Consider the following 15,420-nt stretch of genomic DNA (forward strand, 5'->3'; position numbering starts at 1 on the left):
GCAGACAACGAGTTTGCGCTGTGTGACGTAGTGACGTCATGATTATGATGTCATTTTTAACGTTGTGACGTTATCAGCAGTATTTCACTAAACACATAGATCATACGATGTATATTGATACAAATTTAAAAAAATCAATAATGAAAAACAGAACCTGAATATATTTAATATCTTTTTTTATTTTAATGTATATTTTTTCAAATTGCCATAGGCCCGAATAGGCCCTGTGGCACTTAACGTAGATATTCAAATAGGCCCGAATAGGCCCTGTGGCACTTAACGTAGATATTCAAATAGGCCCGAATAGGCCCTGTGGCACTTAACGTAGATATTCAAATAGGCCCAAATAGGCCCTGTGGCACAGAAATGGTTAAGGGAATTTGTTTTATAAAAGTAACCGAAGAATTACTAACGACTTGTCTCCTAATGGTAACAGTGCATAGTATGGGGCATTCCTGAAAAGGTGGCAGATTTTTTTACTACATGTAATGCATTGAACAGAGCAGCCAGTGATGCACTGAAGAAATTTACTTTGTAAACCCCTTGAAATAAAAAGATATAGATACTGTGCTTATGAATCACAGACTTATGTAATTTAAGTCAGAAGCAGCATGCAAAGCATGCTTTGAAATGATCATATACTAGTATATGTTAATGCATCTCAGGAAGAAGTTTGGTCTGTGTACCCCTTTTGATAAGATGAACATAGATCAAAACATTGTCCTTAACCGGTGTCAAAGATAAAAAAATAAAATGTCTTCAAATACATTGTTTTCTAAGTTTGGTTTCTATAATTATCTTCAAAGAGAATATGGTAACAGACCAGAAAACCTCTTCACTAAAATCATTGACGCCTAAAGTGTCAAATGCCATTGGTTTGAAACTACTTGTAAAAATTAAGGTGTGAACAACTTATCTCGGTTATAGCTTAGGCCACATCAAAATGTCCTATACGCTTTTCCTTGTGACTTTGTATTAGGGTAATACCCCAAATCATTATTTTCCTTGTCACCTTGTCAATGTACTACCACGTCTAGGTCATGACGAATCCCTACATGACCATGACCATCTCTGTGTCAAATAAAGGCAGCAGCAAATGCATAACCCCCACCAAAAATATTGCTATGGCATAGCAATCCATCCTCAACACTTGTAATGTAGACACAGATTAACAGACAGACAAGGTAAATCCTTTATACCATGATACCTTTATTTGCAGAGGTAAAACAATATTAATAAGGGAACACTTTTGTCAGTTAAAGATTATATATTCTATTTCTCAAAGTTAGAAAAATGTGTCATGCATGATTTCAAACACAAGACATGTATATATATGTGAACATTCTTGATAGCTGTAATAGTAGTAGCATTTGAAAATTGTTCACAGAGAGACAAACAGAAAGCTACACAAACAGATCATCGCATACACTCTTCTGGTCTATGGCCAGCAGAGCTAAAACCCACAGGTGTCATGAGAAATTGAACGTCACAGATGTCCTCTGCAAACATAAGGGGAAATATACACTACATGTAAATATTATATATTAATATGATTGTCCTTTTTTAAAAACGTTAAGTATTCTAAATTACATTGTAATATACTTTTAAAATATATGCAATACATATTTCAATCATGTTCACTTGACCTTAAACATAAAAGTAACACATAAGAAATTACAACATCTTATTGCTGATATTAAGATTTTAAAACGAATAAAAACTAAACCATGAGGTTACACCACAGGTACACATGTTGCAGATGGGAAGCAGAGAGAGTAATACAGATATAACACATACACATTCAATCTTCAATCTAAAACATGAAGCATATAGACGACTCTTGTTTATAAATAAGTCCAGGGTATTTCATGAGGAGATAATCTTCCAATTACTGTTTAAATTTAAAGGGTTTATTACAGAATCATTTGTTACTGCAAGACCAAACGTCCTAAATTTGCATCCTCATCTTCCGCCATTACGTTTAACGGGGGCTCATTGGAATCAGCTTTCGTATCTGCTGATTAAGTCTCAGCATATGTTGCATTTTACTCTTTTTCTGATGAATACTTCTATCAGCAAGAAATTTGCAATTGTTTTTTTACTTTCAGTGCTTCTGCCTCTCTTGGTACACTTTAATCTTTAAAGTCCATATAAAATTCAAATGTCCTATTCCATTGTCCATTTTTTCTTTGATGGTAATGTGGTGCATGATGGTTTATCCACTGATTCTATACCACTTGGGACATAATCCTTGTGTTCTTCAATAGAATCTGTGAATCAAATATAAGAAAGGTTCAGTGAATTAAATTCTACAATTGTACATGTAAGTTAAAATAATAGTGTACGCAACACATTTTCATAACATGCTAGTGCTTGGTATTCAATTTGTATGTATACACACTATGCTGCAGTAAATTGTGACCACATCTTTCAAGTAATAATGCTTTAATGTTTAAAAACTAAAAAATTATCTGCGATCACATATCAATGTATATATTTAAGAAATAAACAACGTTATTTAGTGAACATGGCGTTATGAATAGCAATTGCTCTGTTGGCATATTCCATGATGCACGCTAGCGCATAATGGAAAATATGCCAGCAGAGCAGTTGCTATTCATAACGCCATGTTCACTAAATAATCGTTGTTTATTACTTATATTTGCATTTTACCACTCGCAAATACCCTGTATTAGCCTAGACCTTGACATTTAGCTATTACATCAAAAGTAAACATTCAGACTTTGTAATGTATCTTTTTAATTCACATAGATTTGTTAACAGAATCAATGATATGTTATAACAGTAATTCCTTTAAAATGTTATCAAAAACATGTTTTAATATTACATGTAAATACGTCAATTTTAATGGAGTTGGAAAAAACACATGATGTATTGTATAGTGGTTTAAATCTATAACGTCATGGAAAAGTATATATAACGTTACACCTTTATGACGTCATAGTATACTGACAGAGCAATTGCGATTATAGAGAAATAATTGCAGCTCCTCCGTATGGGCTTACAGTGGGAAAGAACAATGGAAATGCAAATATTTGCATATAAACATATGTCTAAACTTGCAATATATATATGTACGCATATGAACAGTCAAATATCTGACCTCAAAGACACAAAAAACTCATAAACAACCCACTGCAAAAATATTTGAGCAAACAATCTATGACAGTGACCAACATCCCATGTACCTGGTAATTATGTTTGCAAATAAACAGATAACTAAACTCAAAGACACAGTAATAAACTATAGGAAAAATGTTAGAACAAATAATCTCTGACAGTGACCTACAATTCATGAATAGACACAAACATTTATACATGAAAGAGATTCAAAAACCACAAGCATTCCCATACATATTTTTCATTGTACATATGTACAAACTCAATATGTATGGACGCATATATCCAGTATACAAATGTCAATTAAGTAAACTCAAAGACACAGAAACTCATGAACAATCAACTGAAAAAATGTTAGAATAAGAAATATATGATGATAACCCACAATTCATGAACAGACACAAACAGGTATACATATACATGACAATGTCCCACAATCCATAAACAGACCCAAACATGTATATACAAGACAATGACCCACAATCCATGAACAGACACCAACATTTTTTTTAACAGTACAATAGTTCATCAAACAAATTAGGTAAAATTTTCTCCAGCATTCTATCATACTAATATCAAAACTCTTGTGACAAAAATCAAATTAGAAATTACATATTAATCATATTATATGTAAGTAATGGAAATAAAAGATTAATGTGAACAATTGAAGATCTTTATAGGAACATGGTTACAGTAACATTTTTTTCTAGACTAAATGCTCATAGTATTACATTTAATCATATGTACTAGAGTTTATAACTGCGTAAACATTACATGTAATTTGTATATAATTTGTTATTGTATGGATTTTACATGTTTATCAAAAACAACAGTTGAATTTTTATTGAACCTGTTATTTTCCACAGGATTCGATGTTGGGATGAGATGTTAGTAGTGTTTGGCTGGGATGTTCGGTAATGAAAAAAATGTAGAAATACAGATAATTTATTAATCATGTAGGCCAATAAGTCATTTTTGTATACCCTTTAGATGAAGCAGCTAGGATTAACAACTAGGCAATTGTTAATAAAAAGATTTCTGCAAGTATCTTAATTTGTACATTTTTTTATCAAACTATGCCATTAATTTATCACATTAATTTTGAAGATCATTTAGAGCTAATATTATATGTTTATCATGAACATCATTTATCCTTTCCTCTGGTGTATCATTCCTATCGTATCTTGCATGTACACTTTTCAATGTACATGTATAACATGCGTCAATCCTATCATATCGTGCGTGGTTTCTATCCTATCATTTTATTATCATGTTAAATTCATTGCGGGTACAGTATAACAGAGAACCAAAAATTAACATAAAGATAAAATATCTAACTCAAAGTCACAAGAAAAATGTTTGAGCAAACATTCTATGAGAGTGACCCACATCCCATGAACAGACAAAAACATTTATATATATGACAGCACTCCAAAAGCAATGAGCATTCACATATATATCTTTGAATTTACAAATGTCTGAACTCAATATGTATGAATGCATATACACAATTGACTAAACTTGAAGACACAAAAAACACATAAACAAATAACATGAAAAATGTTTAAACAAACAATATATGATAGTGACCCACAATCCATGAACACTGATACAAACATATATATATGGTACCCGCATCAATATTTTTTACAATCTTATACTATCATATCATTTATCAGACCTATTGATCAAGCATACAGATCTATCATCATGCACAAATCCAGTAGTACCGAGTGTTAATCCTAGAAAGTTTATCATTTAACTTCACGGTTTTTCTGTGTATCCTATTATGTTAATCATATCGTTCCTTTCCATAAGCAAGTCATTTTACTTGGAAGTTACATGTTGTTCAATACGCCGTTAAAGCAAATATTTATTGATCAGTAAACTCAAAAACATAAAAACTCATGAACAATCAACTGAAAAATGTTAAAATAAGAAATCTACAACAATGACCCACAATCCATGAACAGATCGACGCCAACATGTAACATATTTAAACAATAAAATGCTTTCTATAGTGATTCATTCGGGATATGAAGGTAGTGACATTGCAGGAAAAATACATAACCCGCTAAATAACCAGCATTAGCGGGTTATGTAAATTTTTCCTGCAATGATCGCTACCTTCATAACCTGCATGAATCATCAAAGAAAGCATTTTATTATTTATATTAACATCTTTCTTTAACTAATTAATAAATTGATTATGAAAAGTTAGTAAAATTTACTAAATTACTGTTAACGTACACATGTACGTTAGCTAAAAAAAACAGCCAAATCGTCTCCTGTGAGACTTTCAGTCTGACATCATCAAGATTATTTCATGCAGTCTGTGATTTTACTTAGGTCGCTGTAGGTTCAGATCAATCGATAAACAGGGCGTGTTAATTTCAGTCCTGTCACTTTCAGCCGCTGTAGATTTCGACCAATAGTTAAATGGGGCGTGTAGATTTCAGTCTGGCTGTTTCTATAGAGCTATGAATTAACTATAACCTTTCGTAAGAAATTGAGGAAATTATACTTAAAGTTTGTAGATGTAAATATACGACAATGACCCACAATCCATGAACAGATACAAACATGTATATACATGACAATGACCCACAATCCATGAACAGACACAAACATGTATATACAGTTCAATAATTCATCAAACAAATTAGATACAATTTTCTCCAGCATTCTATCATACTAATATCAAAATGCTTGAGACATAAATTAAATAAGAAATTACTTTGCTATGTAAACAAATCTTTTGTTTTAATTTTGAATGTTGAAGCAAAAATTCCAGTTATAGACCTAAAATGAATGTATTAAATGTTAGGAACTGTTTTTTTATTCTTAAAATGAATAAAATGATAGACAAATCAGCTTGAAAAAGGCTTGTATATTGAACCTATGTAAATAAAAAAATAGGGCACAATCCTGGTTCACATGACAAAGAATTGTGAGCTCTGTATCTTGCTTGTAACTCAATGACTGACTCTCAAATTTCATTTGATCATTAGAAATATATCCTAAAGCATTGTAAATAATGAAAACAGAAAAACAAAATTTGACCAAAATCATGACAGTGCCCCTTTAAAATATTTGCATATATACAAATGTATAAACTCAAAGACACAAAAAAGTCATGAACAAACTACCTGGTACAGGAGAAATAATACAACAATTAACCTACGATAGTGACCCACAATCCATGAACAGACACAAGCATGTATATATATGACAGTGATACACAATCCATGAACAGACACAAACATGTATATATGACAGTGAACCACAATCCATGAACAGACACAAAGATGTATTACTACAGCAACCTCAGAACTATAAGCATTCACATATATATACATGCAAACACAAATAAAACTCAAAGAAATGGAACACCTCAACTGCCTTATGTAGATAATGCCCATAATATGCTGATAGTTCAACATTTCATGCTGATCATCGATCAACATTACATGCTGATACATCAAGTGAACTTTACATGCTGATACTTCTTCATTATATGATAATTTATCAATTATCATTACATGCTGATAGTATAACATTACATGCTGATAATTTTTTATTATATGATTATACCTAGTATTCACTATATGCTTTCACTAATACATGCTGATATTTCATAAAATGATGGTATTACAGTATGCGGTGATTCTAAATTCGCTATAAGCAGCAGGATCGTGATTCGATAAAACTCAGGGATATTACTAAGGAGAGAATAGACTAAATTCAAGCTACATTGTACCCAACAATTTAAACAAGCTTCTTTTATGCTTATTTCCTTATATAAATATGGACACCCCATTGGTTATTATCAAAACTTATATTCCCAATACTAGGGCTTGTGCCATTCAGCTGAAACTGGATGCTGGAGGGAATGGGGGCACCATCACTTTTGATTACATTTGTTGGAACTTGCGCCGAAATCTCTGTGTGTCAAACAACTCCATAGTCCCCTTATTGTAACTCGTCTTTGTTTAGGCGCCTTCAAATTGGATGCCAATTTTATGAGTATGTTTTATGTTGTAGGTTGATTGTTTTAATTCTGCAGGCAGGCGCCTTCAAATTTATTTTACCCCCTTTGGATTGGGCATTCTACGCCATTAAATAGCAATTTTACTTTCTGTCTTAAGGAAATCAGAGCATGAGCAATCATCCATTAGATCCCAGCGCTTCTCACAAACTATCTTTTATTTAAGGGGGGGGGGGGGAGGGGGGGTTGGTGGTGGTAGTGGCAGTCCTACCCCTCAATCACAAGTCAACAAGTAAATATAAAATAGGGAATGGGGGGGGGGGGGGGGATCCCGTATTTTACAATATTTCATCTATTGATCTACATATGATCGAATTTCCATTTTCATAAAATTATTGTAAAACTACATACAAAGGATAGAACATTGCGTCCTCCAGATTGCAATATCTTACATGAAGTCAGATGCTAGGGACTACGTGCGCTGTTGAAACTGATTTTAGCAGTAACTGTACTGTTGAAAAAAATTAGTGCTTACATTGTCCACTCCTTTACGTGGATCTCCAGGGAAAGCCCACTCATAAATCTGATGTAACCTGAATGACAGAAGTCTTTGTTTAGGTGCTATGAATACTTTTAGCGGTCCACTTTGACCAAGCGCCATAAACTTGGGTTCACTTCAGAATGCACATTTTTGGACAAAAAATCCCCTGGGGTACCTCGAACCCCCTGATTTGTATGCACTGATGGGGAGCGACAATGGTTTTCCCAAGCAGGCTTTCTTTAAATATAAAATGACTCTGTTAAAGGACAACACATAATCAAGTGGTATTATTTGTTGAGTATCTTGATCTAAACTAGTCTCAGTGGACCTTAGTAATATCTGATCAATCTCCGAAACAGAGAAAAAGCCCTGTGTTAAAAACTTGTCAGGCATCAATGAGTTCTGAATTTTAATGTATTTCAATCTCAAGATGACCCTTCCCTATTTTTAGAATCACTGCAGAGTGAAGTACCATCACATAATGAAGAAGTATCAGCATGTAACAAAGAACTATCATCATATAAAGACAAAGTATCAGCATGTAATGTTAAAGTTTCAGCATGTGATGTTGAAGTATCATCATGTAAATTAATGTTGAAGTATCATCATCATCCACATAAGGTAGTTGAGGCGTTATGTAGAAAGACACTAAAACCTCATGAACAAACAATCTGTTACAATGACCCACATCCCATGAACAGACAAAAGCATGTATATATGACAGCAACCCAAAAATCATTAGCATTCACATATATATTTGCACTTACACAAATTTCTAAAGTCAAAGACACAAAATAGGCGTGAACAAACTACAGGAAAAATGTTAGAACAACCAATCCATGACAGTGATCCACATCCCATGAACAGACACATACATGTAGATATGAGAGCAACCCAAAAACCATGAGCATTCACATATATATCTTTGACTAAATATGTATGCATGCATATGCACAAATGTCTAAACTCAAAGACACAAAAACCCATGAACAATCCACAGAAAAAATTGCAGAACAAAAACTCTATGACAGTGACCCACAATCCATGAACAGACACAAACGTATATATATACGAGGGTTGTCCGAAAAGTTCGTGGACACATGTAATTTTATTCAAAATAGAAGCGCCATTTTCAGGAAGGTATTATAATATTGTAATAAAGAGCATAATAATGTATATTTTTGTAATGGAGTTATGAATGTATATACATTGCCTATACAGGCCGCACAGCCCAGTATGACGTTAAATTATAATGACGTAGTACTGGGTTTATTGAGAGTAATATGCCGCATTCACCGTTTGGTCAGAAGGTACAATCGCATATTCCATCAACATATCACTTGTGCCACTTGTGGATAAGTTTCCTTAATCGTTTCATTCATTTCAGTTTTTTACTTCAGTTGACACAATTTTTTTATTGCCAGCGGTCAGATGAAGTTGCTTTTTCATGCCTTTTAAAAGACATATTCTTGCCGTAATATCTTTTAAATGTCCTCTGCTGGTTTGAAAATATTTTTAAATGATGTATGAAAATAATGTACACAATACAGACTACATCACAATAGAAGATTATGAAAACAGTAAATATACATATCTAAAAACTCAATTACAAAGTTTGGACAATTTTTGCGCTGGGACGTGCATACTTTCTGCGAGCCTTTGATACATTAAAATTTTACTTTATTTCTATAGAAAACAATAAAGACCACTTTGGTTTGATCTGAAATTTTATGACAAAGATTTAGATATATAATATGAATAAATTAACCCATTTAAAATGATAAAAATGCTATTGTCCACGAACATATTTGGACAACCCTGGTATATATAGTATATATATATGACAATGACCTACAATCCATGAACAGACACAAACATGTATGTGTGACAATGACCTGCATTTAATCCATGAACAGACACATATATGAAAATGACCCACAATCCATGAACAGACACAAACATGTATATATGACAATGACCCCCATTTAATCCACGAACAGACACAAACATATACCGGTATATATATATATATTTATATATATATGACAATGACCCACAATCCATGAACAGACACAAACATATATATATATGACAATGACCCACGTTTAATCTATGAACAGACACAAATACATATATTTGACAGTGACCCAAAAACCATGAGCAATCACACAGTTATAAGTTTGCATATACACAATGTCACAAAGACACAAAAAAAATCATGAACAATCTACAGGGAAAATGTCAGAACAAACAATTCCATTTCAGAGAAAAAGCTGTCATTGTCAAAGTTAAGGATAAAGGCTGATTAAAAAGTGGTGACAAAATATAACTAAAACAATAACGAAATTAAGAATCCTCGACACCCTGTGACTTCTACTTTTAAGACAATACGTCACATCATGGCAATTTCCACGCGATGTGAAACAGTTTATATCGCCAATAATTGGTGTTTTAAATATCTCTGTGCAGCTATGGGTTTACCCTCAGTCTACCAACCCACAGGTTCTGAGTGTGAATACTGGAGGAGCATTTATTTTAATGAAGAGAAATGAAATTTAAAGTCCCCCCTTAAAAAACTGATTATAAGGGGGTGGGGGGGGGGGGTAATTTTTAAGTCAAAACACATGGTAAAAATCAATATCTTTAATTAAGAAAATGGGCTTGTATGCAGAACTTTTAACAGGTGTTGAGGACCCTCAAATAATGTACCTGCATGTATTACCTTCACTGATAGTTCCTTCCAGACAATGCTGATGCTACAACCATTACAAGCTTCTATCTCATATTCTGAAAAGAAATAAAATGATTTGGTGATTAATTAGTACTCGGATGGCATCCTTTAAGGAGGCTGGGTGGTTAATAAATTAACCATCATATCTTCTTTAATTTTTTTGATATGATTTGTCTAGTTATAAACTATCATTTACAAAAGAAAAAAATCTAAATATTTCAGCTTTAAAATCTTATTACTTTTCTCTATCTTTATACATAGGTCTTCTTATTAAGGAGATAAAAATAGTCCAAAAATTGTTGCGCCAATCGAGTGCTCTTAAAAAGATCCTAGCACTAAACTATGCGGTATATGCAAAACTGCCGCTTCCAAAATGCTCCCTATAGTATACAAAGAACAATGATATTCTAGTGAAGTCCTGCCTTGACAAAAATTCCCTATCATTCAGAATACATGTATTTGTGTAATAAAAATACCTATGCAAGGCTGTTGAACATATTCTGCAACATGGTCCTTTATGACCTGTTGAATCTGTTGAACAAGTATATACGGTAATTATGTGCTGCAACAGATCTTCACTGTTCTGCAGAATCTGTGGAACATCTGGGTGTGCTTCAACAGGATTTGCCTTCAAATTCCTCCCTAGAGTACAGGCAAAGAATAATTGTCAATGAAATTTTAGTTACTTAGTTACTACAGGTCTACTGTAGTTACTGAAATGTTCCCCTATATTTCAGAAAGAGTAACTTAAGGTAATACCTGTAGTAAAATGCCAAAGCTGTTGAACATGTGAAGTTACATGGTCCTGAGTAGACTGTAGTATCAGTTAAGAGCCCATCTTAACTAGTTAGTGGAACATCTACATGAGTTACCATTGTGTCACTCTCTAGAATGCTCTCTGTTATAAATTTGAAAAAGATTTCATTGTAATTAGAGTTAAGCTTGTAAATCATGTGTTGAAAAAAGTAATGTAGTTAATGAAAAATACCTGTTCATGTCTGACAGCTGATGAATCAGTGCAGTGTTCAGAAGAATCTATGGAACGTGCATCACAGTGCTGCAACAGAGTCCAAAGTCATATCTAATCTCCTACTGTCTATCAATATCCCTCCATGCAAAGAGTCAAAGCTTCCATGGGTAGTTGTTCAACATTAATTTCATAACAGCATTATTTTTGGGCTTGTCTGAGGTTGCATCATTAAATAATGTGCTTTCCAAGCTTTTGGAAGATTCATACTTATCAATGCTGTAAAATAATAATGAAAACAATACTTAGATAAAAAGTCTTAAGTTACATATAAACATAAGCATTCATATGATGAAATATTATGGTTATATGAACAATGCATGTGTTATGAAACAACAATACATTTCACAATATAGTGGTAACGATATATGAATCACAATGTATTTTTAAAAAATACAAGGGCACCGCAAAGCAGAGCATCCCCTCGCAAAATGAAATGAAATATTTGGGGGGGGGGGGGATGCATTATTTAGAATATACATGTAATTAAAAATAACAAATAATATTTATCTTCATAAAACCTCTTTAGATCAAAATATTCCTTTCCCCATGCACGCTCTTGGGGGGGGAGGGGGGGGGGGGAGGGGGAGGGGGGGGGAGAGAGGAGGTAATAATTTTTTTTTCTTCATACAAATAAAAACCTGAAACACACTACTATACCAGCTGTATGTTTCTCACATGCTTCTCACACGCTATACAGTTTTTACAATACGTTCCTAGCATAGCACGGTTTGCTTTTTGTACGATATGATAAATGTTACTCGCACTGTATGGTCTTTTTTTCACATGATATGATATCATAATGCTTCCTGTATGAAAAAGTGTATAGAAAAAGTGTTATTCATGTATCTAGCAGCAATAATGTAGCCCTCTCCGATTTTTATATCTGATGTTTACTGAAGAGGGCTACAATTCCACAGGATCTCCGTAATGGTGCTAAATTAAACACGAAACGTTTCTCGCACGAAAGTCGCACGCTTTTTGGGATTTGAACATATTTTATTATGCAAAATAATATTTACATAATAGGATTGGGCAGCAGGCAAAGCCTATTTAAGCCTTCTCCACGCTTTTTGGGTGTAGTAGTACGTTTCAGGGTCTGTAATTAAAGGAGGAAAAAATATCGACGGGTAGAAATAAAAAGCTGATTTCTTTTTATAATAGAACACATCTACAAGTTTTTTTCTGTAGATTCAAAATAAAACTCTCAATGAAATCTAAACCAGGTGTCTCTGAAATCAGTCTGGGTTGGGCCTACTTTGTTTATACACAGTTGAACTCTCGGCACGTGCTACTCATGCCCGCAGTCTTCGAGAGGTTGACTCATTATATACACAATATAAAAGTCACACAGAGGTGTGAACGATTATCATGATTAAGCACATATATAAATTATTATTGTTTAAGCAATACGGTAGGATATATCCAAATCTTAAGGAATACATGTAATTACACTGATGATAGATGGACCGTAACATTAGCGGGTGAAATGAAATCTCCGGTGAACTATTTCATATACAGTATTTCATATACAGTATTATATACTACTTTACACTCGATCAACAACAAAGACACAGGGTTGCATGTGCTACTGTATATTTACATTCCACATATATTTTGCATGTAAAGCTACTGCAGATATAGCACAATAACACAGACAGGGTACTAATAGGTTAAATCACGAGTTTTAATTGTGACGTCACAAACGTTTAACGTTGATAAATACAACGTCACAAGCAAAAATCAAAGATCACGCTTGTGGCTGTTACTGTGGCTCTTCCATTAATTTGAACTTATCCATAGGATAATACAGTAATTTTGAGGTATAATTCCCATTTGCGTACAAGACAAGAAGGTAAAAAAATGTAAATATAAGCATTAAATCCTTATTTTTTGAAAGATATAGTCTCATAACTGCAACGGTGTGTGCAAACAAATTTTCATAACGCGCTAACGCGCGTTATTCAATTTGTATGCACACACCGTTGCAGTTATGAGACTATATCTTTCAAAAAATAAGGATTCAATACTTAAATATATGCCTCCAGGCTAGGTTACTATCCCCCAGTGAACACCAGTTTGTATACATGGCAGGGAAGTGATAAGCAAACGATCTTTAATCAATCCGGTCGTACAAATTAGTGCATAACAAATATAATTTAAGGAAGAAATGTTCAACAAGTCCCGGGGTTGAGTATTGGGGGACTCTCTACTTGCACCTGTAAACAATACATTTTTATGTATGCAAACGAACAAAAAAGTAATCTAACCGCTCAAGACAAGTTTTCTGAACTCGCAGACTTGTAGTACCCCATGTACTGTACAGCTGAAGAATGACACTTGCATTCCGAATCGGTGCATGGCAGCCATTTGACATTTCAGCATTACGAATCGGTGCATGGTCAAAAGGCAGCCGTTTGACGTTTCAGCCTAAGAGCGTCCGCCATTTTTTCTTAATTGTACTTTTAGTTCGATAATCTTTGCTTCCTCGTCATATTTTTATAAATATGACCTACTAATTACTGCTAATAAGAAAATATATTCAGTACTTACCCAAGTTACTGCTGTACTCCGCCATTGATATCCAACAATGCATTGCGTGCATCACAAAACCGTTTTGTGGGACACCCCGCTGGATGTTTATAGATAGACAAAATGTTCAAAACTAGTAGCTTTGACGCGATGTTCTAAAAATAGATTTTGAGTTGTGGGACATTTCTCAATATATCCGTGTGGGTCAAAAAAACATTTTTTTTTGTTTTTTATGTTAATAATACCATTTTCAACCTCCCTGTAAATTTTGAACTACATGGTTTATGGGTCAAAATATAGATGACCCATAAACCACCTAAGGATCCCACAACGTGAGTCTTGGGGGGGGGGAGGGGGGGGGGGGAGAGAGGAGGTAATAATTTTTTTTTCTTCATACAAATAAAAACCTGAAACACACTACTATACCAGCTGTATGTTTCTCACATGCTTCTCACACGCTATACAGTTTTTACAATACGTTCCTAGCATAGCACGGTTTGCTTTTTGTACGATATGATAAATGTTACTCGCACTGTATGGTCTTTTTTTCACATGATATGATATCATAATGCTTCCTGTATGAAAAAGTGTATAGAAAAAGTGTTATTCATGTATCTAGCAGCAATAATGTAGCCCTCTCCGATTTTTATATCTGATGTTTACTGAAGAGGGCTACAATTCCACAGGATCTCCGTAATGGTGCTAAATTAAACACGAAACGTTTCTCGCACGAAAGTCGCACGCTTTTTGGGATTTGAACATATTTTATTATGCAAAATAATATTTACATAATAGGATTGGGCAGCAGGCAAAGCCTATTTAAGCCTTCTCCACGCTTTTTGGGTGTAGTAGTACGTTTCAGGGTCTGTAATTAAAGGAGGAAAAAATATCGACGGGTAGAAATAAAAAGCTGATTTCTTTTTATAATAGAACACATCTACAAGTTTTTTTCTGTAGATTCAAAATAAAACTCTCAATGAAATCTAAACCAGGTGTCTCTGAAATCAGTCTGGGTTGGGCCTACTTTGTTTATACACAGTTGAACTCTCGGCACGTGCTACTCATGCCCGCAGTCTTCGAGAGGTTGACTCATTATATACACAATATAAAAGTCACACAGAGGTGTGAACGATTATCATGATTAAGCACATATATAAATTATTATTGTTTAAGCAATACGGTAGGATATATCCAAATCTTAAGGAATACATGTAATTACACTGATGATAGATGGACCGTAACATTAGCGGGTGAAATGAAATCTCCGGTGAACTATTTCATATACAGTATTTCATATACAGTATTATATACTACTTTACACTCGATCAACAACAAAGACACAGGGTTGCATGTGCTACCGTATATTTACATTCCACATATATTTTGCATGTAAAGCTACTGCAGATATAGCACAATAACACAGACAGGGTACTAATAGGTTAAATCACGAGTTTTAATTG

General features: G+C 33.8%; 1 protein-coding gene and 1 long non-coding RNA gene across 5 annotated transcripts in view; both read right to left on the reverse strand.

Annotated features, from left to right (window-relative positions):
- The window catches only part of LOC105317487 (coadhesin), a 36,116-nt gene that overhangs the window by 16,341 nt on the left and 4,355 nt on the right, over positions 1-15,420 (reverse strand). The window lies entirely within an intron of this gene.
- LOC136269509 (uncharacterized) lies at positions 1,189-14,140 on the reverse strand. Of its 2 annotated transcripts, none has more exons than XR_010713944.1 (6): positions 13,982-14,140; positions 11,390-11,647; positions 11,161-11,299; positions 10,878-11,043; positions 10,380-10,457; positions 1,189-2,270 (listed from the first exon to the last, which is right to left on the reverse strand). It is a non-coding gene; the product is annotated as an uncharacterized lncRNA (long non-coding RNA). The 2 variants fall into 2 exon arrangements; XR_010713943.1 differs by having other exon boundaries at positions 10,393-10,457; positions 13,982-14,138.

The sequence above is a fragment of the Magallana gigas genome, chromosome 5 (genome assembly GCF_963853765.1).
Source record: "Magallana gigas chromosome 5, xbMagGiga1.1, whole genome shotgun sequence".
Taxonomy (NCBI): Eukaryota; Metazoa; Mollusca; class Bivalvia; order Ostreida; family Ostreidae; genus Magallana; species Magallana gigas.